At 33.7% G+C, this 17021-nt stretch overlaps 1 protein-coding gene across 9 annotated transcripts in view; it reads left to right on the top strand.

The window, feature by feature from the left end:
• Positions 1-10176: 10176 nt before the first annotated feature.
• Positions 10177-17021, top strand: part of LOC143255185 (protein roadkill-like) — a 105320-nt gene continuing 98475 nt past the window's right edge. For 3 of the 9 annotated variants that reach the window (XM_076510448.1, XM_076510443.1, XM_076510441.1), the window contains exons 1-2: positions 10179-10339; positions 12560-12695. The gene's annotated coding sequence lies outside the window, so the exon portion shown is untranslated. Of the gene's footprint in view, positions 10340-12559; positions 12696-17021 lie in introns of all 9 variants that reach the window. The other 6 variants (XM_076510451.1, XM_076510449.1, XM_076510450.1 and 3 more) reach the window with 2 other exon arrangements.

Here is a 17021-nt window from a genome sequence, read left to right as displayed (position 1 = left end):
GGAACACTATAGTCGCATGATGATAATTATCATTGTGATTGGCTGTCTTCCATTCAATCAGAGAGTGCCAAACAGCTTAAGACATGTAAAAGTACACACACACACAGTCAGATTTCACGGAAGTAATGTGGTTATTCCAATCAAGACCCTCAGGACAAAAGTGCCACATGACAAATATATATAAATAAAAGTTTTCCGACTGAGAATATTTCATGTCACATATTGAAGCGAAGTCTCATACTTCAATAGAAGAAGCATGGAAACTGGAAAAAAATACGCGGAATTGATATTGTTCTTAAGAGAAGTAATCGCGATAGGGAGTCAGAACTCTTCAAAAGTAACTCAGGGTGTATTTTTTATGTGAAACGTGACAATCCAGTCAACGACGTAGATATAAATACACATGTTAAAGTCATAAATGGTCATTAAACAATGGGATGAACAAAGGTGAAAGAGAAAACTCTTTACAATTTAATATAGATTCATAGTTTATGGGAACAGTCAACGACAGTTTGTTTGTTGTTGTTTTTTGATGGCATAAAAGAGCAGAGTACTACAATTAATGTTCAACATTTACAGTGAAGCATGCATGATAAAAGACCAATCAAGTGTTGATTGCATTTCAGCCAATGGTATTGGGAGTATACTAAACTGATGGCACTCTGACTGCCAACAGGTACAAACAAGTACTTATTCATCATGTCATTTTTTTCAGGAACATAACCTGTTGACAGTGATCGCAAGCATGTATAAAATATAGCAAAAACAACAATAAAAAAAGGCCAATGAAATAACCACAGCCATGGCTTGTCCTGCATAAAATTCAGAAAAAAATATTGTGATTGCATGGGCTTATGTATAAGATGAGAGGGTAACCAGATGACTTGACTGAACTTTAGGAAGTAATACAAGATATTTTGAACAATATCTCACACTCGTACAATAATATTCTTATGGTAATATAAAAACTCGGTAAAATGCTCTGTTTAAAACAAATACAATGTGCTAATGCATTGTGAAACTCCTACGTGTATATCACCTGTGTAATTCCATAATTATTTACAACACTTTATTTAAAATCTGATATTCTTCCATCAACTTAGGGCCCGGCATGGCAAGGTGATTAAGACGCTCGACTCGCAATCTGAGGGTCGCGAGTTCGAATCCCCGTCACACCTGACATGCTCGCCCTTTCAGCCGTAATAGCTTTATAAGATGACAGTCAATCCGACTATTCGTTGATAAAAGAGCAGCCCAAGAGCTGGCGGCGGGTGGCGATGACTAGCTGCCTTCTCTCTAGTCTTACGGTGCTAAATTTGTGACTTTTAACGCAGATAGCCCTCGTGTAGCTTTGCACGAAATTCAAAACAAAGAAACAAAAAAAAATCAACTTATAAACAATAAAATCTTCAGCCTGCTTCGTTTAGTTGATAAACCGTCATAAAACCCATTATTTCGAGAAATTCCATTCCATTATTTAACCAATTCGTTAACTATCTTTTAACAAAAGTCTGTATACAAAGAAATACATATTTAGTGATCTATATATTTTCACTTTTTGAACACTTTTTATATTCAATGATGTTTCATTGGAAGCTTACAACATGATTTCTGGCTTATTTCAAAGAACACGTTGTCCAAAAACACAGAGAAAACGTGGAAAAATGAATATTAAATTACACCACGAAAAAGTAGCGTGCTTTTATATTATAAGAGAGACACTGGATGAGAAACAAGCTACCTCTTGCGTGCGAAATGACTTGTACGAGTACATACATCCACTAACAAGCCTCAACTGTACTTAGCACGAGGACATCAGCAATTGAGTTAATTTGCGGTTAGAAAGCTTTTTCAATAGTCATTAATAATGGTTGATGGTTTTAAACACTTCTAGTATAGTGCTCAGTGGCTCATTGTTGTCTCCGTATGGACTTTCATAAAGTAACTTTTAAAAATTCGTCAGTTTTTTCTCGAAATTTATGAAATAAAAACTAAGTGATTTTATGCTATACGAAAAATATATATAAATATAAATCACTTAACGTATGTAAAAAAATCACAATACGGGTACGGATTGAAGATGGAAGGTCACTCATTGCGAAATCGCTGTTATTCGTTAGGTAATATTTATATGAGTTGTTTAAAATGCTACACATATCAGGGGATTTGAATATTAAACGAACCAGAAAAGGTGTAAAACAGTGTTTGTGTGTGCAAAATGTTGGAGATTAGGAGGTAACTACGGTGATTTAAAACACGTTCCTTTCCCCAAACTGAAAATTATAGATCCAACCCTGTAATGTATACAGTTTTTTGACAAACACACACACCAATATATTATTGTAAGACTTTTCATATCGCTGGAGTGATTTTTGTGAACAGTAAATAAACTATTATTTGACGTGTTTATTTGTTTCTTTAGAATTAAGCACAAAACTATACAATGGGCCATCTGTGCTCTGCCCGCCACGGGTATAGAAACCCGGTTTCTAGCGGTGTGAGTCTGCAAACATATCACTGTGCCACTAGAGGCTCTTAAATGGGTATTTTATTAATTCTATCAACACGCAACAAAGTATTCATGATTTGTCTTTGATTACGTTGGGCCGGGTGTATCCTTGTAGTCAGATGTCCTGACCGTAAATCCAATTGCACAAGTTTCGTGGCCCGTTTCGACATAAACGACTTTGCACCTTAGAACCATGGGTACGTTATAAAAGTGATTGTCATCTCCAATAATTTGTTCACATAAAAGTAGTCCAAAAATTGTCGGCAGGTACAGCGATCTGTCAGTTCTAAATTATAATTCCTATGCACAGATAGCCTTTATGTAGCGTTCGCGAAAATTCTGAAACAAATAAACGGAATGTATTGTGCGCCTGTCAGTCGACCTGTGTCTCTGGGCTATTTAAAATATTACATTTAACTTCCAAGAATTGATATTTGAAGCCAAAAAATAAAACAAATTTGAACTAAAAAACTGTTTCAATAGCATTGCACTTACTCACCTTCTATATATATATATATATACACTCTAGACACGACCCGAAAACAATTACGGTAATTTTGATGCCCTTTACTTAAATTTTCCTTATTCTATCATTTTCACGCACGCTCTTTAAGCTTCGCTTACTTGGTTGCATGTTTTGAATTTCGCGCAAAGCTACTCGAGGTCTATCTGCGCTAGTCGTCCATAACTTATCAGTGTAAGAAAGCAGCTAGTCATCACCACCCACTGCCAACTCTTGGGCTACTCTTTTACCAACGAGTAGTGGGACTGACCGTCACATTATAACGCCCACACGGCTGGGAAAGCGAGTATGTTTGGTGCGACCGGGATTCGAACCCGCGACCCTCGGATTACGAGTCGAACGTCTTAACACGCTTGGCCATGCCGGGGGGTATTATGTGTTAGAATGATAAATCCCAGTATATTTAAAAAGAAAAAATCATACGTGATCAGACAAACAGATTTACTTAGATGTAACTTTATTTAATAGAACTACATGTAAAGAAAACAATAATGCATTTTATAATAGTGTACAGAGTATAAAACAATTATAAGCTTAAAGTTTATGATGTGGTTTTGTGAGTTGAAATAAAGAAACTCATAAAAACGAAGAATAGAACGCATACTAAAGAAAAACAACTAGCTGAAAGTTGTTAATGGCAGTCGATGTAACGAACCGGAGTTAAATTATTGCAAAGTAAAAAAGTTGTAATGAAGGCAAACTTGAATGATTATGCAGATACATCTGAATACTTGCTTACAAAGTGATAAACATAGGTTTTTTTACGAACTGCGCCTGCGTATTTTATACCTAAATATGTTGAGAAAGCCTATACAAATAGAATTCATGCACATTTGTTTTAGGAAATTACATGCGAATTAGTGTCCTTTGTATTAAATACTTTGCTAATAAGAAAGTACAGTTGAAATTGAAGCCAACCATCACGTGAAAATAACGACATTGTGCCATTGTGTACTATACTTGTTGCTTTGTTTTTGAATCTCGCACCAAGCTACACCAGCGCAGTCTGCACTAGCCGTCCCTAATTTAACTGTGTAAAACTGGAAGGCAGACAGCTACTCATCACCACCAACTCTTGGGCTCCTCTTTTACCAATGGATAGTTGTGTTAGACGTCACATTAAACGTCCCCACAGCTGAAAGAGCGAACATGTGTGGTGCGATATGGATTCGAACTCGCACCCTCAGATTACTAGTCGAGTACCTTAACCACCTGGGTATGCCGGCTCCCTTACTTATTGTACTGAAAAGCTTGGATAAGCAAAAAAATGTAAGATGATTCTAAATTATAAACCAATATACAATCTGAACTAATCGGACAAAAGCCTTTCTACCGATTTCAGATAGGTAATGTTTGATCGAGAAATTTACGAGAAAATATCCGGACAAACAAATGCAAATTATTTAGATTGACAAGCAATGCATGTTATTCTACAGTTTTTTCATGTTTTGAAATTTTGATACCATATTTTGTAGTATTTATTAGTAATGGCTACAAAGTCAAACTTGTTGAAAAAATATCACAATAATTTGAAACACTAATTTACAATGATATTAAAATTACCAGTGAAATAACGTAGCGCCATCTGTGAAGTTATTGAAAACCTGGCAATTGAAATAACAGGTCACAATAATATATTTATTGTGATGATACTTCATTCAAATAAGATAATGTATGAATGTTATTTTCGTTTTCTTTTTTAACTTGTGTGTAGTTATAGTTGTCTGTTTCTGAATACCTAAATGTAAAAATGGAATAATTCATGTTTCACTGTAAATTTGTGCTACTTTTTAAAAAAGGATTTAGGTTATTAATCTGTTTGAAGTTAAGCACAAAGCTATACGAGGTCTGTTCAAAAAATACGCGGACTGACGTCATAAAACAAAATGTACTTTATTTAGAAGTTACAGGTCTGGGACCCCTTCAAAGACTCTCCTCCCCAACGCACACACTTATCCCAACGGTGTTTCCACTTGTTGAAACAGTCCTGGTACGCTTCTTTTGTAATGTCCAGCTCCTTCGTCGCATTTGCCTTAATCTCGGGAATCGTCTCAAATCTTCTTCCTTTCAAGGGTCTTTTGAGTTTGGGGAACAAGAACAAATCGCAAGGAGCAAGGTCAGGTGAGTAAGGGGGATGGGGAAGAACAGTGATCGAGTGTTTGGCCAAAAACTCACGAGTTCTGAGGGCTGAATTTCGCAGCAACGCGGTGCATCTTCAATTTTTCGGTCAAAATCTCGTAACAAGATCCAACTGATATCCCACACTTTTCAGCAAGCTCCCTGACAGTCAGACGTCGATTTGCCCGCACCAGGGTGTTGATTTTGTCGACGTGTGGGTCGTCAGTTGACGTGGAAGGACGTCCAGGAAGCTCATCATCTTCAATGAACTGTCGACCATCCTTAAAACGTTCATGGCACTTGAAACAAGCCATACGCTTCATAGCAACATCACCGTAAGCCGTGTTAAGCATAGCAAAAGTTTCAGTCGCAGATTTTCCAAGTTTAACACAAAATTTCACAGCAAGTCGTTGCTTCTTCAGGTCATTCATTCTGAAATCCGCCAAACGAAAAAATCGCACTTCACTTAAAACCGCGTAGCTAATACACAAATGAAGATACCTGCAATCGGGAAATGGCGTCGTAATCAGCTGATCTGTGCGTACCTAGCGACACCAAGCGGATTCCCCTGGAACCAACTGGAGCCGCGCAATTCAAAGAGTCCGCGTATTTTTTGAACAGTTCTCGTATAATGGGCTATCTGTGCTCTGCCACCACGGGTATCGAAACCTGATTTCTAGCGTTATAAGTGCAGAAATGTCGTTTGCCACTGCGAAGTGATCTTAATCGGACTAGCTTTCAACGGGTCCAGCATGGCCAGGTCTTTAAGGCACTCGTAATCTTAAGGTCCGGGGTTCGAAACCCCGTCGCACTAAACATGCTCGCCCTTTCAGCATTGGGGATGTTAAAATGTGACTGTCAATCTCACTATTCATTGGAGAAAAATAGCCCAAAACTTGATGGTGATGAGTAGAGTTATCTTACTTTAGCCTTCCATTCCTAAATCAAGAACGGCTAGCGCAGATAGCCCTTGGTTATGTTCTCCCGAAATTCAAACCAAATTTGAACTGTGGCGCTCCCTAGTAGGCTGAATCACAATTAGTAAATCACACATCAGATAAAAGCACTTCTACTGCTAAAACTTCTAGAAATTCTAAAAGACGAACATAATTAATCAACTAAACAAGTTAAGAGCGTTTTCATTCTCGTACAGTCTATTCTTCAACACCTTACATTTGCTTGTCGGATGATAAGTCATTGTGTAATGCATTCGATTCGTTTGGTTTAGGATTTTCGCACAATGTTGCGAAGATCACTCACACAGTGCCGTCTTTAATTTTAAAATGATAAATGAGAAAACAGGAGTTTAGTCAAAAACGCCCACGGTCAGCTACTCCTGTCTGATTGAATAATGGCATTTGACTGTCGTTATTATGCCACACCCATCCATGACCCCAATGTGCGGCGTATATTTTTGCAGCAATGGGCCGCGAACCTTCAACTTTGGATTCATGGTCAGCACATGCTAAATACTGGGCCATGCTCAGCCTCGTATATTCTGTATACAGAACATAAATGTTTTACTGTGTACTATGAGATGAAAATAACACATTAAAAGTGATTTATTTATAGTTCATAATAATTAAATCAGCAATTTGGAAAGTCTCACTAATTTTTTTATTTGTGAAATATTTGAAAGAAATATTCACAAGACATTTCCCTCAATAACTTAAATGAACAATTTTCCCTGGTCTTATATTTCGTCGGATAAAAATACAAAACATTTGTTTGTTTTTAAATTTCGCCCAAAGCTACATGAAGGCTACCTGCGCTAGCTGTCCCTAATTTTGCAGTGTAAGACAAGAGGGAAGGCAGCTGATCATCACCACCGATTGTTAACTCTTGGGCTACTCTTTTACCAACGAATAGTGGGATGGACCAACATTATAACGCCCCCATAGCTGAAAGGGATAGTATGGTTGGTGTGAGGATGATTCGAACCCGTGACCCTCTGAATACGAGGTGAATGCCTTAACCACCTGGCCATGCCGGGCCTTCCGGTAAGTGGTGATGACTAAATACCTTCCCTCTTCTCTTACACTGCTAGCGCAAATAGCTCTCGTGTAGCTTTGTGAACAGTTAAAAAAATACAAGAGATTCAAGGGACCTATAAAAATCTGATACTTAATACCTGAATGGGTTCTCCTTTCCAGTTACAAACCCCGCCGAAGCTTGGTTTAATTTTCATATTTTTATCATTGGTATCCAGTAGTGGGTTATTTATAGATTAGTGGTCTGTTAAGGTTATCGAAGTTATAATTACTCATTTTCTTAGTTGCGAGTGATGAACGTTGTGAAAATTATATACGTATTTGTTTGTTTGTTTGTTTTGAATTTCGCGCTAAGCTACTGGAGGGCTATCTGCGCTAGCCGTCCCAAATTTAGCAGTGTAAGACTAGAGGGAAGGCAGCTAGTCATCACCACCTACCGTCAGCTCTTGAGTTACTCTTTTAACAACGAATAGTGGGATTGACCGTCATGTCGCAACGCCCCCACGGCTGAAAGGACGAGCATGTTCAGTGCGACGGGGATTCGAACCTGCGACCCTAAGATTACGAGTAGAACGCCTTAACCCACCTGGCCATGCCGGGCGTACAAGAAGAGAATCAGATAAAAATATGGCTTCTTAATTGAAGGGTATGTAGAAATATTTTTGATATTCATACACTATAGCAAACAACTGCAACACGTAGCCATAGTCACGGATAAAACATCAATACTTATTATCAAGTTAATCAGCATATACTTACCCTGAATGATATGTACATGTGCAAATGTGCTAGAATTTGAGTAAAAATGAACTGTTCAAAAATTTCATCTGCAGTGACACTTTGCTGTCTAAATTACACTCGTGAGATACAATGTATGAAACATATTTAGTGAAACTATTTATGAGTTAACAATGTGATAATTTAATATTATTATTATTTAATATTATTATCAGTAGTATTGTAATGAGCCTTCAATTAAAACAGTATTATAATATTAAGTACGAGGTTACTGGGTATCAAACAAGAGTTAGAAATAATTCCCTAGCCTGAGAATTGACTCATTAGATTCATGTTTGGATTATCAATGAAGAAAACAATATACAATGTTATATTCCATAAATGTTATTAAATAGCATTGGCAAAAATTTGGTGTTAATGACAGAATAAATGTTTTAGATAAATTCTAATTACATTAATTGTGACACATTTTATTAAACCTCAATAACATTACACACGTTGTCCCACAAACGCTACAGTCAGTATATTTTTGTGACAGAATATCCTACGTACAAGGTGGTTCAAAAGTCTTGTCACCCCCATATTTTTCAGTGATTAAGGATATGTAATAAGAATGAGGATATACAACTTAAATTTATTGACTATATAATTATAAAAATTACAGTTTATCAACTTATCATTCACAAGGACCATTTAATGGTTCAAAAAGTCAGTATAAACCCCATCACTTTCGTGACACAAAATGATTCTGCGCCACGTCCTACATGATACTTTGTGTAGCGTAACCTTTTCGATTTTGGTAAAGACAACTCTCACCGTCATCTAAATCAAAGAAAATAATAATGAGATTAAAATTCAAAACGTGAGTGACAAGACATTTGGACCACCCTGCATAATGAAAAGTTAGAAATATATATATAATATACCATGAGTAAATGTGTTTTGAAATGTTATTGTGAAGCTTACAAGGGCTATCTGTGCATAGTTGTCCTCAATTTTGAACTTATATAGACTAGAGGGAAGACATCTATAACAATAGCGTCCGCAATCTATTTTATGTTGTTATTTTATGGTCGAAATTATTTCCTTTATTTGAAACTAGCAGAGACTTGCAAAACTTTTGCGGTCAAATTAGTATCTTTAAGACAACAGTTCTTCTCTAAATACAGGATTTCTATAATAATACAAAAGGTTTCAAATCGAAGAAACTGAAATCTAGAAGTCCCTTTGTCTTAGGCCTAACATTATTCAAGGCTTTATTAAGTACGGCCTAAATTTGATAAAGAAAAAAACTAACACTGTACTTTTGTACGTTTTCGTTTAGTTTTTTTAGTTGTTAACTTTATCGTACGTAATACTATAAATAAATGGACTTTTTTTTTTCTGGGACATAACGTCAGAGTATTTTATACATTAAAGCTTTTAATGTTGTATGAAAATATCTACTAAATTATATCTGTCTTTTCTTTGCATCCGCTTAATGTCCCCCGCTGGTACAGCGATAAGTCTTCGGAGTTGCAACGCTAAAATCAGAGGTTCGATTTCCCTCGGTAGATTCAGCAGATAACCCAATGTGGCTTTGCTATAAGAAAACACACACACATCCGTTGAAATGAACTGCGCACACACGCATTAGATTGTAAGGTGCGCGCATATTTTCAGGACAGACAAAACTGGGTATTATTATAATAAGTGTTTGTTCCGTACATAAGGACAAGTTTTGCTCCTAGTATATATGTATAATTTTTATATTACAATTTAAAATAAAGGAATCTTAAATTGTAATATAGAAATTATACATATATACTAGGAGCAAAACTCGCCCTTTGTGTACGAAACATTTTTTTGGTTATGGTATTTTTTATTTGAGTGCACAAAATTTGTAAAATGTCAAGACATCGTTGTGTATTTAAAATAATTAAAACAATTAAATGACTACTCAGGTATGAATATAGTTACACAAGAATTCTGAACGAGTATGATTGCAGACCGAGCTCCCTTAATTTTAAAGGAAAAATCATTTATTAGTCGTTGAATCTTTTAATAATTTTACAATGACTTCTCAGACTAATAATTTGGAGGATTTCAGCGTTGAATGTTTTGTCCTATGTTTGTTTTTACTTTATGACAGTAGACAAAATTTTAAACTTGATGAATAATAACATGTCTATGCCACTTGACGAATTAATGAGATAGTACATTTTGTGTTGTTTTTTTTTAATCAGAAAGTGTATAGCTTTTTTTTCTTTTTTCTCAAACATTTGTTCATCTTAAACATCATATCACCAGGGAACGCGAGTATCGGACTGAATCAGTGAATGAACCAAACAATTGACTATGTTTAAATTAGGCATACCAAACATAGGCTTTGAAAATCGGACACTGAGCCTATGGGAATGAGGTATGCTTTCTCAAACATTAATCTGACCTGTATGAATCGTTTTGGTGACTTATGCCTTGGTAAGTTGTGTTCATTTTACTCCTCATCAAAATTATTATTATTTTAATAACATTTTAGCTGTTTTAGAGTTAGACAAAGATTTACAAGCCCTTGTGGCAAAAGTCATAATACTTTCTTATAGTATTACTAACATTAACAAATAAACATCAAAGTACATGGGTGGGGTTCAAAGTGGGCATGCCATGACCTGTTATAGAGTGCCATTTAACATGGTATTGTGTATTTGATGTCAGAATTATCATATGTTTCATTTGACTCTCCACTGCTGATTTAGTGAGTGTTCATGGTACTGGTACAGAAGAGTAAATACTAGATGCATTATACAGGGATAGTGAAAAGACTGTAGATTTTTATTAACACAGATAGAGATTTCAGAAGTTGTAGAAGTTATCCAGTAAGTAACCTGTAGAATAGACAAAAATATTTTTATTCATGTGAATATCACTTTGTATTCCAATGTCAGTTTAAACCTTGAGTACAAATACCTTTGTAGCTCATCTGATTTTTGTGTGTGTAAATCTTATTAAAAATTTGTGACATGTAGATACATTTAATAAATATTTAATGATAGTCAACAGTCTTTCTCCAAATTGAATGTAATACAAATTCAATTATATAATATAGATATAGTACTACCACAAAACTAAGTAAAAAACTCTGGGATTCCCTCCTTAAAGAGACTTGTAGTGACCATATTTGTTAGATTTGGGTTAATAGTTGAATGTATTAATTGAATAATCATCTGGATCATTAAGCAGTTACATTCAACCAATTAATTATTTTTATTACTTAGCCAAAAAACCACATGGTTATTCATATTTAATTTGTTTTAAATAAAAAAATTGCTATGTGCTCATGTTTCAACACCTGAAGAAGAAAGAACACAAATATATATCCTCATATAGCTTTGTGCTTAACAATGATGAAGTATAATACCAATATTTTAGTTACCTGGTTAAATGGAATAAGCAAGTATGGTAGTGATTGGAAACCTTAATCTCAATTAATTGATTATTTCCATGATGATGCTGAATGATTAAATCATAATTTTGATCATTAGATAGTAGTATAATTGAAACCCTAGTAATTGGAAATACCAGTTGATTAATTTTAGGATATTAATTGATTTAATCAGAATTCAGTTAATCAGTTATATTATGGAACCATAATCAATATATCAGTGCTCATAGGTTTAATTGCTGAGACTGGGTCAAGATTAGTGAGGATATATCAGTATACTACTTTTATAGCCCATCAGTGAGGTACAATAGAATAAATTTCTCTGATAACATCAGGGTGTAATAATACCTAATAAAGTTTGGCAAAAATAGGAGTTTTAGGTTATCCCTAAAACTACATATCAAACTAACAGTTATAAATAATTTGATAAACATATAAATTGAGAAATATATACTCACAAATTTTTAATTATTACAACCAAAAATATCAATGATCCTACCCATAAAAAAGATTTGGCCATCATTTATAGAAATATAAAAAAACCTTGTATGTATTCAGTCTACAAATGCATAAAACATGATTATATTTACACATTTTAACTGTGTTTGGTGTTTTTTACAATTGCGTAACAATGTTGGCTGTATGTTATCTAATGCATATAGAAATATATGTTCTTAAGAATGTTATTCTTCTAATGAAAAACTATCCACTTAGGCCAGTTCAATTGCTTGAGAATTCTGTCGACAAGATAAACTCTATTTTTATCATTATAGTATGTGTATAATTCACGTATACTATCACATGAGTTACCTTGTTTCTATCTTCAACTTCCAATAATTGTCTACTTGTCACACTTTCAATAGTCGTCTGCCTTTCTTTGAAGTTCACACAGATGAGTTCATTTGGTTTAGAACACCCTTTGACAAGACAAATTATTGCTCTTATCTCTTTCAAATTGTTAATCTCACTCTGACATACTAACTGTTAGACCATTCACTCCCACAATGATTAACTTTATATTTTCTCACCTTTCTTTGACCAAACTTCTCTTTCATGTGACTTTTTTAACTTTGTTTCTGCTCTTTTGGTGGCATCTGTTTATATGTCTATCACTTAGACCTTTTAGAAATCTACATAGCTTTGACATCAATGGATTGTAAACAAAACATGCAATAGCCCTTCAACACCATTGAATTATAAACACAAAATAAATAAATATATGATACTACCTACACTAAATAGTCTTTTATATCTAACAGTGGTACTTTGGCATCATGGTCTCTTAAGCCATCCAACAATTGTGCTGTTGCTAGTGGAAGAGTAAATAGGTTTTAAGGGTTTCTTTTATGGATATATTGGATATAAGTCTAAAGAGGTTATAACTTCATTCTACAGGTAAGTAGCTAAGTTACATTCAGATATTATGTTCAGTCTTGAGTTTCTAACCTTAAGAAAGACCGTGAATTGGTGTAAAGGGTTCAAAGGACTACTAGAAAAATACCTGGGATAGAAGGACCATTATGTAAGGACAGGTTAAAATCTCTGAAGTTGTTTTATATTGAAAAAAAGAAGAATCAGAGGGGATCTGATTGCAGTTTTAGAATTTTTAAAAGAATTTAAGCATTGTCTTTTTTCCATACATAATAGGGACAATAGAAGGACTTTTTTGTTTTTTAACTGGGTGGTTGGCCTTTGTATTGGGTTGCCTTCAGAAGTTGGTGTATGTAGTAACTTTAAATGAAGGCTTGATAAATATTGTATTGATAAGGGTTGACATTGTATTTTTTGGTTTGTTGTAGTGGATTTTTCTCCTTGTTATTATAAAATCTGAGTAATTGTAACCATATAAAGCTCTTCTGGAGTTCTTTGAGAAAAGGAATCTGGAAGATCTTTCAGTTTTCTTTTCAGTTATAGAACTGGGCATTTATAAACTTAAAAAAATATTGGTCAGGTGTTTTCAAATATTTTCATTTATTATTTTATTTTTTTATATCTGTACTGCATATCTTGAATCTTACTTGATTTAAAGTGTTTTACAAAAAAATAAAAAGTGAATTAATCATTTTGTTTCTTCTCCAAACAACAAGCCAGTGCTTCTACGAATTGTCATACAGCACCATAGGTTTGATACGTGTATCATGAACGGTGATTACCAATTTATCAGTTAACTTTACCATGTAACCCCTTTTGTTATAGTATATCATCATTATGAAGTTATAAATTTTTAAAAAGTCATAGCTGTTGGCTACATAAACTTAATATATTCTGCAATATAAGATAGCATATTAGCACTTATCTATTAAGGTTTCATTGAGCAAAGAGCAAGGACTCATTAAACTTAGGTGTTATTAATATAAACCTGATGTTTACAAAAGGTGTCAAAAACTAAGAAATATTAGACTATGAAACAGTAAGTCCATTGATAGGGGTGTAATTCCAATGCTTGCATCAAAATTATACAAAATTGATCTTGTACATGTTCAATACAGGTTTTAGACTATTTGAGTTACCAGAAAATTTGATCTTGTTTGACCTGTGAGTTTACTGAAAAGTTTGCCCCTGAAGAAAAAATATCCACCTTTTGAAAGCACACAGGTTATAATGTATTTATTCATTTCCATTGTGGTCCAAATTTCCTAGCCATCGACATGGGATTTAGGGGCCATGACCCTATAATTGCAACCCTGAGTAATAGGATCTTGATTACCTGGTTGGAGCCTTGCCAGTAGTGATGATGGATCATGTCAAATTCTGCCCACAGTGCATGATTTAGGTTCCAGGTGAAGAGCATACCTGTTCTGTATATAGTTATGTCCCCCCTTATGTGGTAATTTTCTATTGGTATGACCATGATCTGTGCAGATGCATTTTGTATGAGTAATTCTTTCACCAGCCCCCTCCACCTTATCAAAGTGGGATTCTAAACATTGTGTGAAGTATGTTTTGGGAGTTAACATTTTACTTAAGTCAAAAAATGTATTTCTAATAATACTTATATTCGACCTTCCCATCATTCCTTCCCACTAAAAGTCATGTAAAAGATTGTGATTGGTCAGTCTCAAAAAAGTGATAGTATTATCGGAAGGAGTTGCTTATATATAGTACCAGAATAGAAAGCTCATTGACATACTTGGAGAGTGTCACATGAGAGATATTGCTAAGGGCAATTAAATGTGGTATAAAAGGCTGAAGAAAGCAAGAAAAAGAATAGAGGTAATTGTTATTGGAGATACATTTCAATTTAATAAAATGTTAAGTTTTACTAAGTGTTATTTGGTTCTTTATGATTGTCATTAGTAGTATTACCAAGGTGTCAAATGTGTATCTCTTGATTATTTAAAGTAATGTAGCTTTGCTTTGTGAAAAAAAAAGATTATTCACTTTTAATATGATACTCATCCAGAATGTTCCCATGTTTTGTAAATAGTGCAAACATAAATACATTATGTACCTCTGTTGGACACAGAAGTGTTAATTTCCTTAAGTACACTTATAAAATCTTGCTAAAATTATACCCTCTATTTTAAATAGATAGCTTTAGGTATTTAAAGAAAACTACATTCAAAAATTCATTTTGTGTTAATACTTAGATATTCTCAGGTTTCTCATTGTAACAGTTGTTTTAACATTTCTACTGAAGATAAAGATATTTTGGTTTAAGCACAAAAAAGAGCAATTTTTTTAGTTAGTCTGATTAACACGTTAATTCATTTTATAATTCACTTAAGATTTTTTTTATTTTGGTCATCCACATGAATTTTATTATTCACTAAAAAAAAGTTTTGACAAATTTCTGGTGTGAAATATCTCCCATCAAACAAAATTAGGATTCACCTAACTTTCTTACTTTTTATCTGAGTAAACTTTCATTTTGTTTTATATCTTATTGTAAAGTCATAGTTATTTTTTAGGAAGATGAGTGTTAATTTAGGTTCTCACTACTTTTTGTTTTAAAGTTTCAATATACCATAACATGACCAAATTTATGTAACTCTAATCAACAAGTTTCTTTAGTTTTCTTGTTGTAGTTTTCGTAGCCTTTGTTTGTTTTTTTACTATCCCGATTAATTAGTACAAATTTAAAAATGAAATAATTTTACTCACTAGCCCTTTCTAATTTTGTGTTTGTGAAAGTGGTGTTATGACCTTTGTAAAACATGCCTTTTTAGGTAACACTTGTTTATTAGACCTATTTTCATAGGTTCACTCACTTGCTAATAGTTTAAAGACAGTTTTAAATATTGCAAGGTTTATCAATATCAGATTCTCCCTTCTACCCCTTTTGTTAAGAGAAACTGTTTGGCAATATTTGAATATTAATCACACATCAAATGTTAATCATGTAGAAAATTGATCTTTATTTGTATAATCCTTATTAAATGAATAAATGTTGTACTAGAGATAAAATAGTGTTTATCAGATCATTCTATGAGTTGGAGTAGACCATTGTTATGAAGTATAAAAGTAGCAGCTTTATAGTTTCACTAAAAGGTACTGAATGCGTAAAACTCAAAATGTAAGAGAATGTTATATTAAACACTTCACAACCACACTGTCTCGTTTTCCTTTTTGTCAGAATTGAAAGCCCTTATTTTCAAACCAAATTTTATTTAGAATTATTTATTATTCTTATTTTGATTAATGTCTATTAAAAGCATGTTTTATCAGTCAGCACTGTTGTTAACAAACAAATGTAATGACAACTCTCTCTCATAGAATTTAGTTATAGCTGAAAATCCACATTTATTTTGTGATTGAACTGTCAGTGTTCTATTATCTGTTTACTGATCACTTGTTACTGTTTTTTATTAGGTATGGTAAACAACAGTTTCATGTTAACATTGTGATTGTGATTGAACTGTCAGTGTTCTATTATCTGTTTGCTGATTACTTATAACTATTTTTTATTAAATATGGTAAACAACAATTTTATGTTAAAAGTATTATGATTTGTAACCTGCCTTGAATGGTGACTTCTTGTTTTACTTTAGCCAGTTGGATTTGTTTTGATTGGTCACAGTAGGTGCTCTTGCAGTAAAAGCTTACTGTTTGCAGCTTTGAGTATTTCACCCAGCATAAAATATGTATCATAAGTTTGTAGTTATTTTCTATTTAAAATCTGAATACATACAATAGTATTATTGTCTGTTGTATGTCCATGTAACTACTTCACAGAGTTTGGATGGATCTTCACCAGAACTGTAATGGAGGTTTATTAGGTCCATGCAGGGGTACATACTAATTTTCTGTTTTCTATCTTTTTCTGTAATGGTATTTTTGTGTCTTTTACCACTGATTTGCCTCCTTTAAATAAATCTTCACCAAATTTGGTATGGATGTTCATTGAGACCATAATGAGATACATACAGATTTTCTGTTTTGTGTTTTTACATTTGCTACCCCTATTTTATCTGCTGTTGATGGATCTTCACCCAGTTTTCCACGAAAGTTTGTTAGTTCCATGTGGAGATACATGCAAACTTGCAGTGTCACATTTTGTGTTTTGCATTTGTTTTTTTGTTTTTTTTTAACAATTACACAGAAGGGAAGCAACTTTTCATGTTCTAAGATAACCTTTCATTAATCATGAATTTACATCACTTTGTCCAGGGAACAGGTACTTTAACTAGTATAAAAAATATTGCTTTCTTGTATAATGTATTTTTAAATTTTGTGCAAATATTTTATCTCATTTGTGTGGATTACCTATAAAAGAAAAAG

The sequence above is a fragment of the Tachypleus tridentatus genome, chromosome 7, assembly GCF_004210375.1.
Source record: "Tachypleus tridentatus isolate NWPU-2018 chromosome 7, ASM421037v1, whole genome shotgun sequence".
In the NCBI taxonomy this organism is placed as follows: domain Eukaryota; kingdom Metazoa; phylum Arthropoda; class Merostomata; order Xiphosura; family Limulidae; genus Tachypleus; species Tachypleus tridentatus.
The sequence above is the reverse complement of the archived record's forward strand: the minus strand, read 5'-3'. Positions and strand labels throughout refer to the sequence as shown.